This window comes from Nicotiana tomentosiformis, chromosome 10 (genome assembly GCF_000390325.3).
Source record: "Nicotiana tomentosiformis chromosome 10, ASM39032v3, whole genome shotgun sequence".
In the NCBI taxonomy this organism is placed as follows: domain Eukaryota; kingdom Viridiplantae; phylum Streptophyta; class Magnoliopsida; order Solanales; family Solanaceae; genus Nicotiana; species Nicotiana tomentosiformis.
Genome location: NC_090821.1, coordinates 5,149,282 through 5,155,033, shown reverse-complemented (window position 1 = coordinate 5,155,033; position 5,752 = coordinate 5,149,282). Strand labels below are relative to the sequence as shown.

At 34.0% G+C, this 5,752-nt stretch overlaps 1 long non-coding RNA gene across 1 annotated transcript; it reads right to left on the bottom strand.

Moving 5' to 3' along the window:
• Nucleotides 1-2,274: 2,274 nt before the first annotated feature.
• On the bottom strand, nucleotides 2,275-5,382 carry LOC138900640 (uncharacterized). Its single transcript, XR_011411754.1, has 2 exons — nucleotides 4,724-5,382; nucleotides 2,275-2,606 (listed from the first exon to the last, which is right to left on the bottom strand). It is a non-coding gene; the product is annotated as an uncharacterized lncRNA (long non-coding RNA).
• Nucleotides 5,383-5,752: the final 370 nt, after the last annotated feature.

Genomic DNA, 5,752 nt, shown 5'->3' with positions numbered 1-5,752 from the left:
CTTCTATTTTCAAAAAATACGTAAGCATTTGCTATGCTGAAAAGAAATTGCCATTATTTGTGGCTATCTTGTACAACTTGTTCTTACGGGGTTGGTTGAGTCCCTGGTCCCGATGATGCATTTTGTTTCTGGATTTTCGTTCCCCGTTTGACATGGCAGTCATTATTGTCGTATCCTCATATCATCCCCCCAAGTGTTCGAATGCAAAGAGTGCGAATTGGAATACTGAAAGTCTTGTATCTTCTAAGATTCCACTAATGAATTGCTAGATAATCCTCAACTTGGTAACACAACTTTACTTCTCCTCAGGAAGTTATGCTATCGAGCGAAGGAATATCTAACAACCCTCTAGTGGTTTGTGCTCGTGAACGGTTGAGTAACCTTTGTTCGGTAGCAAACTTAACTTTCTAGTGGGAATTTGCTATCGAACCAAAGATTATCTAACCGTCCCCGAGTGTAAGCTTGAATTGTTTACCTTGCTATCAAAGGTCTTATTGATGTTGTCTTCGTACTATGCATTCTGTTGCTGTGTCACGACCCAAATCGATGGGCCGCGACGGGCACCCGGTACCTTACTCAATCGAGTACCAACGTAACGTTTCTTTTCGTATCATACTCTTATAGGTAAATGAGATGGAAAGGCTGCCGTGAGATAACTAGAATAAAACATGAGGGAATATTCGTCATAGGACGACCCAACATGTAATACAAACTTATACATATTACATATGGTATAAGACCAAAATGATCACTCGTATACTGAACATAGGCCGACAAGGCCATACAATCTTTCACATACATGACATATGTCTACAAGCCTCTAAGAGTAGATAAATACCATAAAGGTCGGGATAGGGCCCCGCCATACTAATCTATACATGTCCAAATCATATTGACCAAATAAGCAACTCTAGAGCAAATGGAGCGCACCAACATCTTTCGCTGAGCTGATATCCTACTTGGAGGACTCTCAATTTGTCTATCGGGACCTACGGGCATGAAACGCAGCGTCCCCAGGCAAAAGGGACGTCAGTACAAATAATGTACCGAGTATGTAAGGAATGAAAATCAGTAAATAATAGACTTAAGAGAAACATAGAGTAAAAGACTCAACATGTAAGTCTGAATAACTCTGTGAATCATTTCATATTTATAATGTCATGCATATACATATAAATGCCATACTATACATAGGTATATGTGTTCATAACATCATCAAGCCTCTGAGGACATCCCATCATATCATCTCGTCCACTGTGGGCAAATCATCATTGTATACCAGCTGATCAGGTGGTGATGCGTATATAACACCGTAACCTTTTCCCATATCCCATATACATATAATATATATGTATATAATGCCATCCGGTCATGGATCAATATACATGTATAAATGCATGAAATACATAAGAAGTACGTCAATAAAATCTCTCGGAACGTCATAAGACCATTATGCCTTTGATTAATATCATGAAATAAACTTTATCAACTTACGTATTTTTTGAGACCCGTGAACAGATGATAGAATAATAGGACACATGGGAAATCAAGAACATAGGCACTTCTAGTACTTCTATGAATAGAGTCATTTATGAAAGTTGTGCATTTGCTCGTTTCGTTTGTATCGTATGAATCATGCCAAAGGGAAAGAAGGGATATTCTTAACATACCTGAGCCGATTCTCTTGACAATCCCTCTAACACACGTTAATTGCGATAAAACACGTGACGACAAGATCGGAGTAGAAAAAAATCCGTATGATATTCTTGAGAAATATTGCACCGTACTCCCTTATAATTGCAAAATCTCACGTTGCTTAATATGCTATGAAATTTCATATGAATCTCTTGTTGAAGCTATTCACGTTGCTATGAAGATAGATATATCTATATTTTGTTAATTGATCATATTCTTGTATGAACTTTGTAGCAAATTATATTGCTAACACTTTGAATGAGTTTGCTGAAGCATTCTTTGACATGTAGAGATTCAAAAATGAATTAGAGAGGTTCTCTTAGGTTCTTATCCCATTGGAAGCAAAAATACTCTTAGGTGATTTCTGTCTGTATATACACTAGATGAGATCAAGCGCGTGCCGAGCACGCGCCCAACGTTGTGCTTATGAAGTAGTAGCTTGTAAAGAAATTTAAATTACTGCAAACTAAAGCTAACTGAAATGGACCTACAAGAGCTCAGTATCTCCCTTTTTATTTTATTATTTTTTACCAGAGTTGAGTGTTTTCAAATTTGTGGTTAAGCTTAAATATTCCTGGATAGATATAATACATCTTTATTTTACAAGATGAGGTTTAGTTGATTTGGAGCCTATAAAATGACATTGGAGTTAACACAATAAATACTATTGTATCCAAGCGATCAGTTCGCATAAACAATGTTCTTTAGGAAATAAAACTACTTTCAAATGCCTTTTCACCTTGTAATCTCTAGCGGGCAAAGGTCATTTCTACAACCATCATTGATCAGGTATGACATATTTTGAGACCAATACAGTATCAAGATGGTCTAATTTTTCCTTCAGCTCTATTTTGCATGGAGCTAACTCATCTCTCGCATCCAACTAAAAGATATATGTGCTTCGATGGTGTCTGCAAACATGAAAATTTTAAATTATCTACCATTAAATCAGTACAACAATGAGTTAAGACTTTCATCATACAAAGAAACTTCCTACTTATGAAGCACGATAACTGAGCTTCTCCAAAATGTACACAAATGAAGCAAATTGATGTAAATTCACACGGCCTGTCTCATGCCCTATGGGCCGAATCTATTAGAATTTAGCTAATAGTAATATCAAAAATAGAAAAAGAATGATAGTCAACATTAATCTAAATCATGATAAAAACAATAATGCTTTATTTTCTATATTTTAGATATGGGATTTTCTTGTAACAACATCAATTAAAGCACTTACCTTTTTGATATGTTCACATTAGTTATAATTACAACAATTGATACCTAATTCAAAACTTGATGATAACAATGGTTTACATTTTGAATGACTCCAATAGCAAATTCAAAGTATTTGGTCCCTTTTCTCGAATGAAGCATCAGAATTTTGAGAATCTATTTTGTTCTAATTCTTGAACCCTAACAACCTTTAACCTTAGAGGTCTTAGACATGCATAGTAAAAGAAGGAGCAGGGTAGTTCGCCAAGATACTGCATAAACTATCACCTCATCTTGAGTTCCATAAGTATATCAATTTTTTCCAGTTCCCTTCCACATACTTAATATTCTACAACTTGTTAAGGTTCTTGTTTCAACTTTTATTCATGTAATTTTTGTGTTAACAACTCGACACATAATTAAACAAACATGCATGCTTCAGAAAAGTTGCAAGCTTTTTCATTTCAATCTTTTCCTGAATCAGTTCTTTTTCTCGCCAACTTAATGGATCTTCTAAAGTTTCAACCTAGTAAAAATCTAATATAACAGAATATACTTCTAAAAAGAAAAGAAAAGGTTACCAGAAATTTTCAACAACAAAAGTTGTCAATTACTGAAAATTTTATTGAGCACAAGAGTCACTAAGTCCAAGCAAACTCTTTTTTTTTTTTTTGTAAACACATAGCTTTCGACTCTACGCGTGTTTTTCTCTTTTCTTCAGCAAATGAGATTCTAGATATCAGAATACTAAAAGTCAAAGTAAAATAAAACAATAAAAAAAATACAAAATAGTTGAAAGGAGATTAAAAAGTTAAATATAAAAACCTGATTAGTATAGGTCTATAGGACAATCTTCCAATCAAAGCTTTAAAATTCACATAAAAATGACTACCAACATAATAAAATGATCTTTTAGGAGTAATCAAATGTTGAAACAATCCCTAAAAAAGTTAAGTTTTTTAAGGTATCACCCTTCTACAATATTAAATAAGATTGAGAAAAACCATAAAATGCAATAAGATGAACGTATGACCTACATATGAGAACATAGCATAACGTATATGGCACTACAAAGATAAAAATATTGATCTATCAAGCTTCATCCATTTTTAAATTATATATGGAGCTTTGAATGCACAGTTGTTAGTGCTACTAATGAAAAGAAAATTTGAGTATTGAAATAGAGAAATGGGACATAGGTCAAATGGAACACCTGATATTAACGCGATCTTGTCATGCATATGTAACCGAAAAAGGAGAGCGAAGCAACTAAAGATAGATCACCTCAGAAAAACCATTCTGATATTGCAATCTGGAATAGGCCTCAATAAGTCCCTCAATGGACTTTGTCACAACATTTGCAAATCATTGCACTTCAGTATGTACAGAAAATAGATATTTAGTCTTTTAATAGATAACATAAGACGTGTAATACCTATTATATAAGCATGACAGAACCATACATCATACACACAAATATACAAACATAGATGCTAAAACAGAATCGTTTTCACTTCTCAATACGAAGAAACTAAGAAAAAATGTAAGTCAATAGAAGAGCAATATTTTATCGGGCTCCGAAGTGCTGAACAGACAAACGAACATACAACTACCACAACAAAGAGCAAAAAGCTGGAGAAAGGCGAAATTTTACAGCAATAAATAAAGCTAATGGACACAGAGAAATCAAGAAGAGAAGTATTATTTCTTGCTTATCTTTGGTTGTACAAAGTGGATGTGTTTTAATCTTTCTAAACACAATGTTAATCCTAAGCTAATAATGTAATATTATTGAAGTAAATAAAATCATTACCCTCTGAATATGCCTCTCATAAGAAATTGAATATCGGGAAGGCCGGTGCTGAAACAAAAATAAATTGTCACTATAACTTCTTATAACCAGAGCAAATAAGTCTCTTTATAGTAAATTGCAGTTCTCCCATTAAAGTCAATTGAAGATTAGATTGCATTCACTTGAACAGATGGAACATCCAACAAATTGAGGGAGTTTTTCTCCCTCATGCCTTATTTTAAAATCCCAAAAAAATCCGATGAAAACTTTTTTTTTAAAAAGACGAAATTATAAGTCAAATATGATAAAGATAGAGAATTTGACAGATTGAGGGGAAAATGAGGTCAGATTTAGTTGAAAATTCGTTTTTCTAACCCATAATGAGAAGTCCACCATTGTTTTCTACGAAAATTCATACTATAAGATTTTTAAAAGAACTACAAAAGTTCATACAGATTCAAAAACAAATAGGAAGATTTGGGCAAAACTCAAAAGAGTAGCTAATCTAAAAATTTACCACCACAGCTGAGAAGAGCGAATAGATCTGAAAAATAGGTAAGAAAAGAAGAAGAAAAGAGGCGGTGGCTCAATAACGTAGTTATTGACGGGTAAGCACTTTTATGGCTAAGCAAAATGACTCTTCTACGCTCGGTCGATCTTCTCATTTCTATATAATTGAAAAATTATTTAGTCGAAATGCGTGCAAGAATAAGGCTAAAAAATGTAAGCAATTATATATAGCTTTGTCATGGTCTCAACCGTCAACTAAGTTGTTTATATCAGTACTACAATATTTATGGTACCTTTATTTCATCATGTGTTAGGTACAGAGGTCTAATGGCATGCTAAGCAGTACTTAGAAAATTGATGACGAAGATTTCTAACACTTTCCAAAATCGATTTGCTTTAGGTGCTTAATCAACAACAAGAACAACCTAGTATAATCTCATTAGTGGAGTTTGTGGAGGATAGTGTGTACGCAGACCTTAACCCTACCATGAGATAGAGATGCTGTTTCCAATAGACCCTCGGCATCCTTCCCTCCAAGAC